This window comes from Pseudochaenichthys georgianus, chromosome 9, assembly GCF_902827115.2.
Source record: "Pseudochaenichthys georgianus chromosome 9, fPseGeo1.2, whole genome shotgun sequence".
In the NCBI taxonomy this organism is placed as follows: Eukaryota; Metazoa; Chordata; class Actinopteri; order Perciformes; family Channichthyidae; genus Pseudochaenichthys; species Pseudochaenichthys georgianus.
This window is the reverse complement of record NC_047511.1, coordinates 46,918,312-46,936,868: the sequence shown is the minus strand read 5'-3', so window position 1 is coordinate 46,936,868 and position 18,557 is coordinate 46,918,312. Positions and strand designations below refer to the sequence as shown.

General features: G+C 44.9%; 1 pseudogene; it reads right to left on the bottom strand.

Moving 5' to 3' along the window:
• Positions 1–18,557, bottom strand: part of LOC117452653 (phosphatidate cytidylyltransferase 2-like) — a 148,450-nt pseudogene that overhangs the window by 105,743 nt on the left and 24,150 nt on the right.

Below are 18,557 nucleotides of genomic sequence, written 5' to 3'. Positions count from 1 at the left end.
CATTTCCTTTTGTAGTGCACTTTTTTGCTAATTTATCAGCACACTTGTTCCCTTTCACCCCCTCATGTGCAGGCACCCAGCAGAACTGCAGATCTATACCGCCTCTGTGAAGTCTTAACAGGCTATGATTAAGTTCTATGAGAATGTCTTCTCTGGCAGTTGTTATTGACTGTATGCTTTTTAATATGGACAATGAATATGTGCATATCACCACCCTATCTGGTCTGACCTCTTTAACCCACTGTAATCCTATTATTACTGCCAGCATTGCTGCTGTGTACACTGATAATTGATCAGACACTCTTTTTGAGATCGATATTTTAAAGTCTGGGATGTATATAGCAACTCCAATACACTCTTCCTTGTTCTTAGAACCATCCGTGTACTTTGAGGTAATTGTAATACTTTTCGTTCAGGTACATACGCGTTTTAATTCCCACTTCATTTATTTGCCACTCTTTTTTCCTTTCTATGATTCTCACATCTATGTTAGCTTCTGGGAAAAGCCATGGGGGAACACTGCTAAATGGGCTTGCTGTGGCAAACGTGATGGTCTAAACCCACGCCACTGGAACTTTGTATATTCCCAGCAATCCTGCAGTATTCTCTTTGTGATATTTTCCACTCCACTTCCTTGAAGCCCGACCCAGTATGACAGAGCAAGTTTCTCTCTTCTGATCTCCAGAGGTGTCTCTCCTGCTTCTATCAGAACTGCATTAAAAAGGGGATGACTTTATCGCTCCAATACAGGACGTTGTCTTACCGTCTACTACTGGATGAATAATAAAACCACCCTTTCCAAAACAAACTATTATAACTAACATATATAGGAAAAAGGGAAAATAAATAAACATCATTAAGCTAAACAGGTCGCAGTTACACAAATCAAATATCTGTATAGCAATTACAAATATTTGGCATATCTGAAGCTAATGTTCTTGCAGGTGTAACACTCATATGTATAGGTTGCTTTCAATGAGGAGTAGAAGATTATATAAATAGAAAAAACAATATCAAAATTAATATAGCCGGCATTTTATTAAATATGCATACAACACTTTCACAAACCCCTCATCCACCCCAGTGAAACCCAATCATGGACAAAACAACAATAATCGAACCTGGGTAGTCTGTAGTTTCTCTCTCTCTGGTAATCCAATGACCATCAGTCCTTTTTCTGGTGAGTATAATCCTTTAGAATCCTTTTTCTGGTGAGGAAAAGACAAAAAACTGCAGCTCCAAAAACTTCCGTCAGTTCTGCTAGTTCCTGGTTCCCCGCAGCATCAAAAAAGCACATCATCAAACAAATCGAACACTGCCCACACTCTTACACACACAGGGCCCACACTCAGCTGCCACTCATTGAGCCTCATTAACAACCACACCTGGCCTGCTCTTCCTCTCCTCCCTCATATGCAGACTCTGCTGCCCCAGCACTGCCCCGAGTGGGAGCTGCTGGTTATTACAGGGTGAGAAACTGCATTATTTGAGTGGGTTACACAGGTTTCGTGCTGTTCGGAGTTTGCATCCTCGTGGTTGATTGACCTATTGTAAGCTGCAGAGGTAGAATAAGTACTCAGATCTTGTACTAAAGTAAAAGTAGAAGTACTCAGATATTGTACTTGAGTAAAAGTAGAAGTACCAGAGTGCAGGAATACTCTGTTAGAGTAACAGTCCTGCATTCAAGATGCTACTGAAGTAAAAGTACAAAAGCATTGTCATCAAAATATAATTAAAGTTCCAAAAGTAAAAGTACTCAATATGCAGATCGACCCATTTCAGAATAATATATATGATATGTTTTGATTATAATCATTGATGCATTCATTTGTTTATCACATTTCAATTCTGGACTTATTTGTATTGTGTTGATCATTTATACACACCGTGGTTTTACTATTTTTATTTAAGTTAAAGTGCTGAATACTTTGACCTTAAGTCGTCAAATGATACTTATATTTGTAAAAGTAAAAGTACCTGAAAAACTTAATATTCTGAAAAATGAATGTTATATTTTAAAAACATAAATCTCAATCCATTAATGCTCAAATGTTGCCTCTGATAAATAGGAAGCAAGTATACCTTTATATACTGCAGGGTAACTTGTACATTTCCCATAGGGGCGAATACAGCTCTATAATTATACATGAACAATTATTTGATTATAAGTATAAAGTAGCAGGAAAAGTAAATACTCAAGTAAATGACCTAAAAATGTTTCAGTAACTGAGTAAATGCACTTGGTTACTATCCACCACCACCTTTAGGATATAAACAGCTGTTATGAAATTGTTCAGTAGGTGTCATGAAGTGCACGTGATATCTATTTATAAATGGGGAAGAAGACTAAGAGGGAAGGAGCCCGTCACACACTGTTTTTTTTTTTTATACCTTTCATTTTCTTGAAACTAAGGCAAAGCACATTTCAGCATCAAAGATACACGTTATTTTCTCTAGAAAAAATGTCAACAAAAACCATTGCTCAGTTTTAAGAATAATGAGATCAAACAGCTTCTTAAGATAAGCACAAAATAAAATGTCCACAAAGGGAAACAGCATGTGGGACGTTCATTCCTTCAGAAGAGGGCACTGTGTTGATTTAAAATGGCATAACGGGTGCCATAAAACAAACAGATCTTCTTTGAATAGTGGCATTAATAATATGTTTGAACTTACTGGAATGTATTCAACAGCAGTAAGCTTTCTGCAGCATCAGTGTTACATCTCAGGAGCTGCAGCGCTCTCTAGTGGACAGTTGTGACACCAGAGAGAGAAATGGCAGCACAGAGCTGCAGGGAAATTACCTTAACAATAGAAATAGAACATATCTATAAATGCTGAGACACCAGTCCTAAACATATCATTTCTGGAGACAATGCTTTAATTACAGTTACAGTGGAACAGCATAAAAAACACCCAACTGCTCTGAAGTCACAGCAAGAAGAAAAGACTTTGCTGCTATCTCCATACTCTCTCTTATATGGCAAACATTTCAATATTCCTCTAACCAAAAATACTGAAGAACACCGTTTCTAAACATCTTCTTAAATGTGCAATATAGTCCCTTTGAAACGGTTTTCTCACAGTGAATAAATAAATACTTTAAGAAGTTAAGACATGAGATGACATTAATGAAATGATGGAGTGACAGTGGAAAAGGGGAAAAGGAAGAGTCTATACATTCATTATCTCTTTCAGAAATTGATTGCCATAATGAAGCAAATGTTGTGTTTCAAAAAAGTGAGTAAATTGCTTAAACATATACAGCTTTTTCTGAGGACAAAACCCAATAAAATGGATATTTAAAATAACAAATTATTTCTAAAAGGATTACGTGAAGCAGTCACAGATAATAGCACAAACATAAGCTGTTTTTTATTTTTATTTTTTAATTGCATTTAGATACTTAACTTCACATATCTGCTACACTGACTGCTTGTTCATATTGCTGTTGTGTCCTTTACAAATAAACACAGCATTTGTAGAGCCAGGGTTACATTTACACGGAAGGTACTTCTTTTGGCTTTCACTGACGAGGATAAATTATATATTTTCTGATTGGATGGAAACGAAAGGATGAATCTGCACAGACATCTGGATCTGGATCTGGATTAATACTGAGCAGAACCCAGAGGTATCACGCTCAGTGGGGGATGGATGATCCCCACTAAATGTCTCTTAAAATTTGCCGGAAGCACTCCACGGTTTCTGCGATGACAGCTTCTTCTGGTAGCAAATTCCACTCTCTGATTGTTCTCGGAAAGAAGGAGTATTTAAGAGTGTCACTAGTTGCGAAAATGTGCTCAAAGTTCAAAGAATTGGCTTTGCGGGTTGCACTTCTTCTAACTGGCTCTAGGTACATTGATGCATCAATGGCTGAGATGTTATGGACAATCTTGAAGAAGAGAACCAAACGAGCCAATCGCCGCCTTTCACTTAATTCCACCCAGTTCAACCGCTTGAGCATTTCTGTGACACTGCTGTCCCATTCATAATCTCCAAAAATGAATCTTGCACCTCTTCTTTGTACTGATTCCAGGGCATCGCTGTCTTTATCAGTGTAGGGGTTCCAGACCGAGCTGGCGTACTCTAGTTTAGAACGTACTAGGGCCACAAAAGCTGTCTCCTTCAGTTTCTGGGGACAGCGTCGCAGGTTCCGGCGTAGGAAGCCGAGCGAACGGTTTGCCTGTGTTACAATTTGGCCAATGTGTTGGCCAAACTTCAGGTTCTTATGGATTTCTACCCCAAGATAAGGCTGGTGGGTCACCTCTTTTAACACCTGGCCACATAGAGTATAGTTTTTAATGTGCGGGTTAGTTGATCTACTTGTTCGTAGGATGTAGCACTTACTAGTATTAAAGCACATTCCCCAAGTGTTAGCCCATTCCTGAAGTCTAGTCAGGTCACCCTGTAGGTCTTCTTGGTCACTTCCATTTTTAATAGGCCTGTAGAGCAGGCAGTCATCCGCGAATAACCGCACTGTAGATGCTACATGTGACGGCAGGTCATTAATGTAGCATAAGAAAAGCAATGGACCCAGCACAGTGCCTTGTGGGACACCAGAGTCAACGTGAACTGTACTTGATTTCACCCCTTCTACAACTACTTGTTGGCTTCTTTGCATGAGAAAGGTTGTGGTCCAATCAAGTATTGGGCCGGTTATACATGATGGACAACCTGATGTGATTGGATGATTATGGTGACATATAAGAGCCTTTATCTTTATCCAACCAGAGTTGGACCCACGTGCACTGAATACAGATGTCTGTTCTCAAAATAACCCAGAAAAATGTGACCATTTGTTGATGAATTTAGCAATATTACTTTGTACCAGTTGTTGGCCTTTTTGGAAGTTTGAAGCACAAGCCAAACCTGCTTTCCCTTTCTTTATCAATATCAACAAAAAGTCATACGGACATCATACAGACATTTTTACCTGGGGCGCTTCCCCTTGAGAAAACAAAACAAAATGAACTCAACATTAGAGAATCTTCTATATTTGAACCACCAAATGAAGTGAACATTTGCCACTGGTATAAATATCAAAGGGTCGTTTCTGAAAAAACATCTTGATCAGCTGCCGTCACACACACACACACACACACACACACACACACACACACACACACACACACACACACACACACACACACACACACACACACACACACACACACACACACACACACACACACACACACACACACACACACACACACACACACACACACACACACACACACACACACACACACACACACACACACAGGTCCACCAGTGATAAACACATGCTGTATATAATCTGTATTTCTGCCCTGAAGCTGCTAACATACAGCATAAAGAAGCAGATATTCGCAGTGTAGAAACCATTATTGTTTCTACTAATGTAACAAACAGATGCAACAATCCCACCAGTTTACAAAACATGTGGTAAAACCAACACATCCTCACTCCCAGGTCGGCCTATGTTGACGTTATGTCAAGTCCCCTGTGTCGGCTTTTTCCAACGCAAGGGGGGGCCTTAGCGTCCATTTTCAACGCAAGGGGGGGGAACCTTAGCGTCCATTTTCAGCTTTCCGGGATGTCCATGTGCTTCTATGGACGCTCATGGAAGCACGGCATTCGTTTGTGTCGGCTGCCCTTAAAGGCAATGTGAGCGTCCATTCTCATTGGATACGAGAATTGTACACCCGGAAGTAAGTATTCCCCTTACTGTCGATTGATTTTACAGTGATATCTGCACTATTCACAGACTAAAAAACACCAGATTATCTAAAGATAGCCTACGTTTTTTTCCCCTGAGCAATTCCAGTACATCGTCATTAACAAATACCGGAAACAGACCGAAAACATTTAAAACAAATCAAATAATACTTTATTTCGAGTGTGCTTGCTTTTCTCTTTGAAAGTCATCAGATACCGGCATTGTAATACTCTCTTTATTTGCTTTAGTTTAGTAGATATCTACAAACAAAGAGTCGATATTTTTTCTAAAACCATGTAGTGCTTCAATAATAAAATACACAACGGCTGTAGCCTGATTATATGCTTTAGGAGCTGTAGGTGTGTGTGGTACAGTGTGTAGGTGTGTGGGTGGTACAGTGTGTGCGTAGATGCGGTGGACAGAGGGGTCTCAGTTGGTTTGGTGTCCTTACTTTTAATACTTGTAAATACAACTTTTGGCCCGTAATTTCAATTCCCCATTTCAGCGACCAGAGAGAGGGGGGGATGTATCCAGTCTCTGTGTTACGTTATTATGAGAGTGCTCTCATACTTTAAATTGTATATATTTATATACATATATTTGTGTGTGTGTGTCCGCATCTGTAGCCTGTTATTGTCTCATCAACGGGTCCACAACGCGGTGGACCCGTTCAAATCCAGTTTTGGACAGTCTGCCGTGGTTCCATCCCATTTCAAGTGCTGTTCGAAGCTCAGGTAACCCTCCACACTCTCTAATCACAGAGCTTGAGGACTATCACGGGGTTTGTCAAACAGAGCACATGGTGTAGTCCAAACGATAGCTGGGGATTCTGGGTAGTGTAGTGTCTTCTGCCATCCTTTACTCCGAAAAAATATTTGTTTCTCCGAATCGAAGGGGAAAAATACAAAAGCATTGCACACAATTTAAACCAATCAATGTTGTGTAATTAACAAGGATAATCTGGTGTTTTTTAGTCGATGAATAGTGCAGATATCACTGTAAAATCAATCGACAGTAAGGGGAATACTTACTTTCGGGTGTACAATTCTCCGTTATCCAATGAGAATGGACACTCACATTGCCTTTAAGGGCAGCTGACATAATGGACATCCCGGAAAGCTGAAAATGACCTTAAGGGCCCCCCCCTTGCGTTGAAAATGGACGCTAAGCCCCCCCCCCCCCTTGCGTTGGAAAAAGCCGACACAGGGGACTTGACATAACGTCAACATAGGCCAACCTGGGAGTAAGGATGTGTTGGGTAAAACAGCTGTATGTCACAGAGAATAAGCCAATTCAACAAAATCATGATTGTATTCTGAGAGCTTTTCTGCAAATTGCAGATTGACCTTTATTCTGAGAGGGTGCTGGTGTCAGTCGCACTGGCCTTCAAAATAAAACACTATTCTTGTATGGAGGATTGTATCTGTAACTGATCCTGTCAAACACTTCAGGGTAACTTAGCTATTCTTCTCTGGACATTATTTTGTGTTAATACATGATGAAATTATGTCAATGGCTCTTTTATGAAATGATGAATGGCACCGAAAACAAAGGAAAAACAGACACAAACTCACATATAAATGCATGTGCCGAATGGCAAAGGTGAATTCAGTCTGAATAAAACACGACATTTAGATATAATAGAACAAATATAAAAAACATCTATGTATAAATATAAACAATCACGACAGAGAAACTTAAAATCTGTGGAGGAGGGGGGGGGGGGGTAACAATACAGTACAGCGAGTGTTGAGAGCAGTGCATTCAAACTGAAAAACACACATGAATAGGTATATAGAGGATATCCAGGTAGAAATGTCTATCTGACCAACAGTGGTAATACAAGTCGTCTATAACAGAAATGTGTAACAGTACAGTAACTCACAAACACTGGACTCCCAAACCAAATGACGTGGAATGAAAAAAGCTGATGTTTTTTGTCGTTTTCTTTTTTCTCTGATGTGTTTTTCGCTCACACACAAATCACTACCAGTGTCCTGGGTCAGCAGGGTGCTGCCCTCCTCTCTCTCCTCCCCCTCAGGGTGAGCCACAGTGGGGGAGGGGGTCTAGGCCATGACGTCCTCCAGCACTGGCAGGAAACCCTTCTCCGTCAGGTGAGCCTTCAGGGAGTTGAAGATGTGGAGCTGCTGGATCACCTTGCTGGGGTTCGGGCCCCTGAGAGGAGAGGGGAGATAATTAGGGAGGGGAATTACTAAGATTAGAACCATCAAATCTCACCATCAATCCCAAATAAATTGATGAGCGGTAAAAGAATAAATACGAAAAATATGAACTTAGCCTTTCAGTTTATTTATTTTTATTATATATACTATTTAGTAAGTTCTTTCCCAGTATGACTATCTATGTCATTAAGTATAGTATTCCTGTCATGCTGGGCTAAAGACACAGCCACGCAAAAACTGCAGCATGTGTACGGCTCCTTATGGTTACTGCAATTTGTGAAGTCCCGGCCCGGAGCCGCGTTCTGGTGCTCTCCGTTAGAACTGCACCCCTGTCAGACGAGACACATACCACGTGATGACACGTTAGGCTCGTGTTGTGTTCAAGGACCCTGACCGTGGCCAGGAAAAACAGGCACTCGCTTGTTAATTATTCTGCGGTCTAGATTTCTTTTCTTTTTTGCGTGTTTATAAATTACCTCGAGGGCCGTACCAAATGATCTCGCGGGCCGTATACGGCCCGGAGGCCGGAGGTTCCCCACCCCTGCCGTAGAGGATGCTATTGCAGTAGTCGAGAATGCATGAATCAGGGTTTCAGCAGCAGAGGAGGAGAGTGATGGGCGGAGACGGGCAATGTTTTTGAGGTGGAAAAAGGCAGTCCTGTTGATGTGGTGGTTGAATTTGAGCTGACTGTCGAAGATGACTCATGCGGCTTTCACACCAGCGCTTTTCAGTTTCTAGCTCCGAGCGGGAGCTTTTCTGGTTCAGCTCCGGTTTCCCTTTTCAGCTCCCGCTCTGTGCACAACGCCCACTGGCGCCCCAGAGCTGCCCCTGCTGCGTCATGACGTCACCGTTTACATCGCTGATTTGCCCCCCAACGGCAGCTCACAACAACAACAACAACAACTGCGTCGGGTCGATGATCGTGTTGCTTTTAATCACACGAAGCCAGAATAAATTGAATAACGACTTCTCCAACCTTATACTTTGCTCCAGAGTGCCGTGGTTCATTGTTTATTAATGTGTTTCTGCAGCATTTACCGACCGCTGCAGTGCTGGCTGCTCTTCCACGGGAGTTTATTCTCCCGTTAGCTCGCACTGCAGCGGCCGCTCTAAAGTATTCACTGTCCGACTCACACAAGCAGCTGATGCATATCCCCAGTTCCCCTTAGCCTAAGTGAATGTGTGTCAGTCTGAATTGACACTGTTTGGTATCACAACGCTGTTATGAAAGTTTCTCTGGTATAAAACGGGTGATGTTGGCATAGCAACCGAAGCTAAACTGACTACTTGCATCCGATAGCTGCAATAATACAAAACAACACGTCTGCCTCTCTCCACAATGATCGATAACAGCGAACGGATGGTCAAAGTAAGGCACAAATAAACAGAATCACACGAAGCCTGGTTAGTGTTGCCTGACTTTATAAAGTGTGTTTATAGGCACTACTGCTTGTAGGCAGGCATGACAGTCGACCCATGGGAGGTGGGTTTAGTTTCCTGCACGCCTCGACGTAAGAGAGACGTAAGCGACGTCACCTCTTAGCTCCAAAGCTCTTGCCTCTGGACCGACAATTTTTTGGAGCTGGAAATGAAGCGGATTCCGGAGCTAAGAGCCGGCGCAGCTCCGGTGTGAACAGGAAAACCCGGCGCTTTTCAGGCTCTAGCTCCGAGCCGGAGCTGAAAAGGCGCTGGTGTGAAAGGGGCATCAGAGGTTGCGGATGTGAGAGGGGGAGATAGAGTGTGGCTGTCAATGGTGAAGTTGAAATTCTGGATGTCTTTGATACGGGATGGGGGGGCCGATGATGATGTCTGCTTTGGCACTGTTCAGTTGGAGATAGTTTTTTTGCATCCATGCTTTTATTTCTGAGAGACAGTTGGTGAGAGTGGAGTGTGTTGAGTGGAGTGTGTTGTGGGGGTGATGGTTTTTGTTGAGATATAAAGTTGGATGTCATCGGCGTAGCAGTACAATTGAAGATTGTGGCGACAAATAATTTTTGCCATGGGGGAGCATGTAGAGGAGGGGGCCAAGCACCAAACCCTGGGGGACGCCTTGGGACAGACGAGCAGTGGAGGAGGTGCAGTTGTTGATGTTGATAAACTGATGGCTCAATGAAATCATTGGAGCTGAGGTGGGCTTTAAGTTGTGAGGCAACGACACGTTCAGGTATTTTTGACAGAAAGGGGAGATTTGAGATGGGCCGGAAGTTGGACATGATGTCAGGTGTGAGTCCAGGTCTTTTGAGAATGGGTGTGACAGCAGCCACTTTGAGAGAGGGGGGGGAACTGATCCAGATCTGAGGGAGGAGTTAATGATGGTGGCGATGAGTTGGGAGATGGCAGGGAGGCTCTCTTTAACACATTTGGAGGGCATTGGGTCAAGTGTGCTGGTGGAGTTAATTCCAGTCATGAAGTCGGACAGTTGCATGGGGGTCACAGGGGATAAGTGGGACAGGGGCTGTGAGGTAAAGGGGGGGAGCCAGGAGGGGAGGTGGGGGGTGCTGATGAGGGTGTCAGATTTCTGTAAATGTTGCTGATTTTGGTTTGGAAAAACGAGAGGAAGGAGTTGCACTGTTCTGTGGTGAAGGAAGTTTGCTGATGGTGGAGAACAGACGCTTGGGGTTGCTGGAGCCAGACTGAATGAGTTGTGAGTAGTAATTAGACCGGGCTGCTTTGAGTGCATTACTGTACTGCTGGAGATAGTCTTTGTAGATTTTAAGATGGACTGTTAGTGTGGTTTTCTTGTGTTAGCGTTCAAGTTGACGTTTCCATGATTTCATTTGGCGGAGTTCGGGGGTATACCAGGGGGAGGAGTGTATGAAAGAGACATTTTTTGTTTTTGTGGGGGCCAGTTCATTTAGACAGAACGAGAGGGTGCTGTTATAATAGTCCACAAGTTCAGATGGGTTTTCAGAAAGTGGGGGGGGAGACAGACAGACATCTTGCAGGTAATGGAGGCAGTGATTGCTGAAGGTGAGATGGATTTGAGATTTCTGTAGGTTATTGTGCATTTTTGCTTTTGGGCGGGGATGGGGATGTTGATGTTCGTGATGATGGTCAGGTGATCAGAGATGTGGAGACTGAGGCTGGACAGATGGTGAGACCAGTGGAGCAGACCAAGTCTAGGATGTGACCACGCCTGTGTGTTGGGAAGTTGCAGTAGTGAAGGGTTTCCTTAAATTCAGAGGCATATTTGCAGGTCGGGTCATCAACATGAATGTTAAAATCACCTAAGAGGAGAACAGATGGGGATATGGCAGAAAGCTGAGTGAGAATGTCAGAGAGGTCGGAGAGAAAGGAGGGGTATGGCTTCGGGGGGACGATATATGATGGCTGCAGTGGGCAACTCGATTTTGACAGGATAACAACTGGTGACTTCTAGAATTGTGTGAGTAACATTGTTTTTAGACTTCTCTGTTTCAGTGTGTGGACTCTGTATAAATGCTCTGTAGTTGATCTGACTGAAATTGTGATTTTAAATCTCAAAACCGCTACAGTATCTGTCAGGCAGAAACTTGGGACAAGTAATTTGACTGAAACCTTAAAACTGAACTAACTGACTGCTAGGGTTAACTTTGATTTGACATTTGTAGAATACTAAGAGCTTTTTTGAGTAGGTGTAACTGTATTAAGGGTTAAACTCATAACTTTATAACTTAGGGTTTAATGTAGTTGTAAAACCATTGGACCACTGAAAAGACAATAACAACTCAGGAGGGAGCCAGTCCAGATTTCCTTTTGAGGGCCACCAGCTGCAGAGAGTTAACTAATTAAAGGGACGTGGCCCCACAGCTGTGAGAACTCAGCAATCAGGTGTCCATTTTAGGTAGCACTTTCCTGGACCGTCAGCTTCAGCGTTAGACTGACAAAGACAGACAAAGACAAAGGAGTCCTGCTGGAGTCAAAGACAGACAAAGACAAAGGAGTCCTGCTGGAGTCAAAGACTGACAAAGACAAAGGAGTCCTGCTGGAGTCAAAGACTGACAAAGACAAAGGAGTCCTGCTGGAGTCAAAGACTGACAAAGATAAAGGAGTCCTGCTGGAGTTACGAGGGAGGCAAAGAGGAGGCAAATCCTCCTCTGATTGAGCTAAGTATCGCTGGTGTTTTATTTTATTTGGTTGTTTAGCCCTTCGGGCTATAATCATATGTATTTTCTCCATTCCTGTTTATGTGTCTTCTCGCAATTATCACTGGCACCGTGTATCTCGTAATCGATATAACCGGCCTGCTCTGGTCTATCCCACATGCTCCACTGACATCCAACATCTAGTTTCAGGCGGCCTGTGGAACTGCCAGTCAGCTGTTCCTAAGGCTGACTTCATCTCTGGCTAAGCTTCCCTGCAGTCTCTGGATTTCCTTGCTCTCACTGAGACGTGGATTAATCCATCCAACACATCCACCCCAGCAGCTCTCTCCACAGCATATTCCTTCTCCCATACACCCAGACCCACTGGCAGAGGAGGTGGCACTGGTCTCCTGCTCTCTCCCAAATGGAGCTTTTCCCTCTTCAAACTACCTAACTTCGCTCCTTCCACCTTTGAATTCCATGCCGTCACAGTAACCCATCCTATACAATTAACCATTGTTGTTCTCTACCGTCCACCAGGCGCCTTGGGGGACTTCTTGGAGGAATTAGATAATCTCCTCTCACACATCCCTGAATCTGGCCCTCCCGCTGTACTTCTCGGAGACTTCAACCTCCAGACAGGGAAGATAGACAAACTAACATCTCCGTTAACCGCCTTTGCTTTCTCACTGTCTCCATCCCCACCAACTCATAAAGCTGGCAATGTCCTTGATCTCAAATTCTCAAGGAACTGCACTACTTCTCTGTAAACCCACTCCACACCTCCGACCACTTCTTCATTTCATTCTCTCTATCCCTTTCCAAACAAAACGAACTAATCTCTTCTCATCCTGCACCTGTCCGCCGTAACCTTCGTTCCTTCTCCCCCTCTACCTTTGCCTCCTCGGTGCTCTCAGCCCTCCCTTCCTCTGACTTGTTCCAACTCCTGCCTCCAAACTCTGCTGCAGAAACTCTCCTCTCTACTCTCTCATCCTCTCTGGACTCTCACATCTCGGCAGGCTCGTCAGTCCCCTCCTGCTCCCTGGCTAAATGACGCACTGCGTGCTAATAGAACCGTCCTTCGGGCAGCAGAGCGGAAATGGTGGAAATCCAAACACCATGACGACCTCCTAACCTATCAGGCTCTCCTCTCCTCTTTCTCTGCTTCGATCTCTCAGGCAAAAAGCACTGTCTTCCAAGATAAGATCCAATCTTTCTATTCCAATCCTAAAAAACTATTTTCCATCTTCTCCACCCTCCTGGGCCCCCCCAAAGCCCCTTCCCCCTCCTCCCTTCTGTCAAGGGACTTTGTTAACCATTTTGAAAAAAAGGTTGATGATATTAGCTCTTCTTTTTCTGACTCACCTTTACTCACCGCTGGATCACCAGACCCTCCTTTCACCCGCACACTGACCTCCTTTTTCCCTCTCTCTCCAAGTGAGGTTCTTACCCTCATTACCTCTGCCCGCCCTACCACCTGTCCTCTGGACCCTATCCCTTCAAACCTCTTTCAGACTATCGCTCCTGATATTCTACCGTTTCTCACCCATTTCATCAACACTTCTCTAACTTCTGGTCACTTTCCAAACAGCCTCAAGGAGGCGAGAGTAAACCCTCTCCTAAAGAAACCCACTCTCAACCCGTCTGATGTTATAAACTACAGGCCTGTCTCTCTCCTCCCGTTCCTGTCTAAAACACTTGAACGCGCTGTCTTTAAACAACTCTCCTGTTATCTCCATCAGAACAACCTTCTGGATCCGCACCAGTCTGGTTTCAAGGCAGGTCACTCCACAGAAACTGCCCTCCTTGCTGTCACTGAGGAGCTGCACACGGCTAAAGCAGCCTCCCTCTCCTCTGTCATCATCCTGTTGGACCTGTCTGCTGCATTCGACACGGTGAACCATCAGATCCTCCTTCACACTCTCCAAGAACTTGGAGTTTCAGGCTCTGCACTTTCCCTCCTCACCTCATACCTCAAAGACCGCACCTACAGGGTTACTTGGGGAGGGTCGGAGTCCGATCCTTGTCAATTAAAGTGCCAGTGAAGTGCATTTTTTTGCGCCAAAATGAAATGGCAGTTTCATTCCTTACATATCATTGTGCCTGTTCATGGCTAAAATAATTTTAATTATTGATTAATTCATTATGAAAAATTAAAAAATATTTTTTAATAATAACGGCCGTCTGAGCCTACCGGAAGTTGCAGACGATAGCGGCGGTGACGTCACAAGATGGGCCCAGTTGTGATTGTAAACATGGCGGAGACTTTGGAAAGTGATACAAGTGTGAGAGAAATGATTGATTTTGACAGTTTTTCTCGATTTAATTCCATTTCCTGCCTTTCTACAAATATATTAGGGACTATAGTGTTAACAAATCCAAGAAAAATGTGTAATGTACATAATGAGTGTGCACACTTATCTAGTATCCTATCCATGTGAACCTGTTTTATTTGTGATGACCTCACACCCTCACCCGGGAAGATGTTTTTCTTTAAATTGAAGTTAAAGGCATCAATCTGGTGCACTTTGAGGGCAACATTAAGAGATTTATGGATACAGCTCTCAACACTCATATCAACATATATTTCAATAATCAAAAAACATTGGAAGGATTTCTTAACCTAGTTTATACAACTAACATAGATGGAAATATTTGTTTACATAGATGACCAAACCAACTGAGATAACTTAGGCTACAGTTTACAATCTAATCACTCAGAGTCCTTTACCTCCCTGAGCTGACATTATCTCTCTCAGTCCAACAGGAGAGGACTCTCCCTCTTGAAACAGCTAATCTCCGTTAGCTCCGAGCTAGCACTAGATGCTAACAACAACCCTGTAACTCTCTCAGTCTCTCTTTCTCTCTCTCTCGAATCGACCAGTGGCCTTTATTTGTCATGAACAATCAACGAATCTACGAAACAATGACACCAGCCAGACTCACCTTCATCTTTTGGGAACAGAAACATCGCCACTTCGGCAGACTTGACATTACTACAGCCAGCGGCAATGCATCGCCTCCCGTGTGTTTTTCCTCCCTTTTTCTTCACTGTCGCCTCCATTGTCAGGTTTTCTCGATTGGCAATCACTTCCAGTCGACTCCGACACACTTTCCAGTAAAATACTCGCTCAAAAACGTTGATAAATTCGACTTTGAAACAGAGAAACAATACACTGTGATGAATGGAAACACTTCGGAGGCGACCATCTCGTGACGTCACGCAGTAGATCGCAAGCCACGCCCACGAAGGCGGAGGTCAACTGCGGATTTCACGGCAGCAAATTCAAAACTCATCAAATTAGTTGCTATTCCAACATCTTTTGATATGGGTTTCAATGGACAATTTTGGTCATTACTATATGTATTAGCATAACAGATCATGCACAGGCACACACTTCACGGGGTCTTTAACTACAGGGGTCCCTCAGGGCTTTGTTCTCGGTCCCCTCCTCTTCTCCTTGTACACAAACTCGCTCGGATCTGTCATTAGCCCGCATGGTTTTTCATACCACTGCTACGCTGACGACACCCAATTCATTCTGTCCTTTCCCCGCTCAGAGACCCAGGTCGTCGCACGCATCTCTGCTTGTCTAGCTGACATCTCTCAGTGGATGTCTGCTCATCACCTCAAGCTCAACCTTGACAAGACTGAACTGCTTTTCCTTCCGGGAAAAGATTGTCCCACTCTTGACCTGACAATCAACATCGGCACCTATGTTGTTTCCCCGACTCAGACTGCAAGGAATCTGGGTGTGATCCTAGATAACAACCTGTCCTTCACTGCAAACATCGCTGCTACAACCCGCTGCTGCAAATACACGCTTTACAACCTCAGGAGGATGCGTCCCCAGCTGATCCAGAAAGCGACGCAGGTTCTGGTCCAGGCTATTGTCATCTCACGCCTAGACTACTGCAACTCCCTCCTGGCTGGTCTACCTGCATGTGCCATCCGACCTCTGCAGCTCATCCAGAATGCAGCGGATCGTCTGGTCTTCAACCTTCCTAAATTCTCCCACACCACGCCGCTCCTCTGCTCCCTCCACTGGCTTCCGGTAACTGCTAGAATCCACTTCAAGACAATGGTATTTGTGTACCATGCTGCGAATGGATCTGGCCCTGCCTACATCCAGGACATGGTTAAACCGTACACCCCAGCACGTGCACTACGCTCTGCATCAACAAAATGGCTCGCTGCACCCTCGCTGCGAAGGGGACCCAAGTTCCCATCAGCAAAAACACGTGGGTTTGCTATCCTGGCTCCAAAATGGTGGAATGAGCTCCCCATTGACATCAGGATAGCAGATAGCTTACACACCTTCCGGCGCAGACTGAAAACTCATCTCTTTCGACTCCACTTCGAGCGATAGAACTATTAACAAAGCACTTATATACTAATAAAGGACTGGCTTACCTAAAGCCAGTTGAGTAGCACTTGAAATGTTTTTGCTCTATGAAACCTGATGTACTTATATGATTCTGTTTTCTTCAAGTTTGTATTTTGTTGGTCGAACACACTTCTTGTGGATACTTTGGATAAAAGCGTCAGCTAAATGCAATGTAATAATAATGGCTGTGACCAGGGGGAGTGGGACCAGAGAGTTTGAAGATCATGTGTTCAAATGAAGAAACATCAGGGACGGGGATTATGGTAGCTTTTATTTCCTTTCTGATAATTGCAGCTATACCACCACCCCGCCCTTGTGGGCGAGGTTTGTCAATGTATGTGAATCCTGCTGGGGTGATTTGATTTAAAGAACAAATAGTCCAGGGGTTTTTGCCCTGTTTCGGTCAGATACAGAAAGTCCAGGTTATTGTCTTTAATAAATTCATTCAGAATGTGGCTTTTATTGTGGATGGAGCGTGTGTTGAGCAGGGCTGCTCTGAGGTGACATTGCATTGGGAGGGGTTGTGTGGACCGGGGGAGTGGAAGGAGATTAGTCAGATTCACGTGTTGTTTGTTGTGATGGTGTAGTGTGGGCGTGTGAAAGGACCGAATGGACGGGATAGTGTGGAGACGTGGAATGAAATAAAAACTTACGGCCAGAGCCTCTGTGTGAAGGACTGAGTTTGCAGAGTATTTCATTATCTGCGAGGATGTCCATGCAGTCCGGAGGCAGGCGGTTATTAAAAGAGTGGAGATCTGACAGGGAGTAGAGCGGCGCCATGATCCAGTGAAGTGGCGCTAGCACGGAGCTAGCTAATGCTGGGGACCCTGGCAGCAGAGACCAGGAGCCGGATGACCGTGGAAGAAGGAGCGGTGTGAGTCCAGATAAAATGAGAAGGATAATCCACAGCATATCAGGAGAATAATTCCAGTGGTCTCCGGAGGAGAATCGTATGAGGGACTGACAGCCTGGTGCAGAGTGGTAGCCGGGGGACCAGCCTACTAGCTTGTTAGCTAGCTTGATAGCCACCGGCTGTAGGCGGCAGGGATAGACGATGTCAGCGGGGAAGCCGGCTGATCGCAGCGGGATGGGAAGACCCACACGAGCCGCAGAGTTAGGGTGGAGAGAGAAATGTTAGCTCAGCAGACTTCAGGGAGCCGTGGAGCATCTAGGTAGCAGCCTGCTAGGTCCGATAATGCTACCGTGGTCTGCGGAGAAAAGGAACATGTGTCAGACTGAAACAGAGACCAGCGGTTGCAACCCAGTCTCACATCTAAACGTATAATAACTACATTGGTCCACAACTTGGGACGTAGTATTTCTACAAAAACGCCTCTGAAATTGTAGGATCCCTACGTTTTCTTTCACCATTCATTTCCAATGGCTGGCGTCCATGTCACCCGGAGAGGCAATCTGCGATCAGGTTCGATTGACCAGCCACGTGCTTAATATCTGTGGTGAACTCTGAGATGTAAGACAGCTGCCGCTGCAGACGTGCAGACCAAGGCTCAGCCGCTTTTGAAATGGCGAACGTGAGCGGCTTGTGGTCGACAAACGCCGTAAATTCACAGCCTTCCAGCAAAAAAACGGAAGTGCCGCACGGCCAGCCAAAGTCCAAGGAGTTCTCGGTCAAAGGGGCTGTACCTGCGTTCCCTGGGCGTCAGCTGACGGCTGAAAAAGGCGAGTGGCTGCCAAGCTCCTCCACCCACTGCTCGTGCACCGCACCAACTGCGTAGTCCGATGCGTCTGTGGTAATGGAGATGGGAGCCGTGGATGATGGGTGCGCCAACAGGGCCGCCTGAGCCAACGCGGTCTTGACCTCCGTAAAAGCAGACTCAGCTTCCGCCGTCCAGTCGATCGCCTGGATGGGGGTCGTACCCTTCAAAGCCTCATATAGCGGCCGCATAATGTGGGCGGCCCGGGAGATGAAACGGTTGTAGAATGTCACCATCCCCAGGAACTGACGGAGGGACCAGGCTGTGAGCGGGCGAGGAAACGCCGCGACTGCCTCAACCTTTGCCGGCAGGGGTGCTGCACCACCTTTGGTGACGCCTTTGGAAGTCAATGTCAAACACCCCGAACTGGCCTTTTGCAGGATTGATTATCAACCCGTGTTGGCTGAGCCTCGTGAAAAGGGCTCGGAGGTGTGACAGGTGCTCTTCCACCGAAGCGCTGGCGACGAGTATGTCGTCCAGGTAGACGAACACAAACGGCAGGT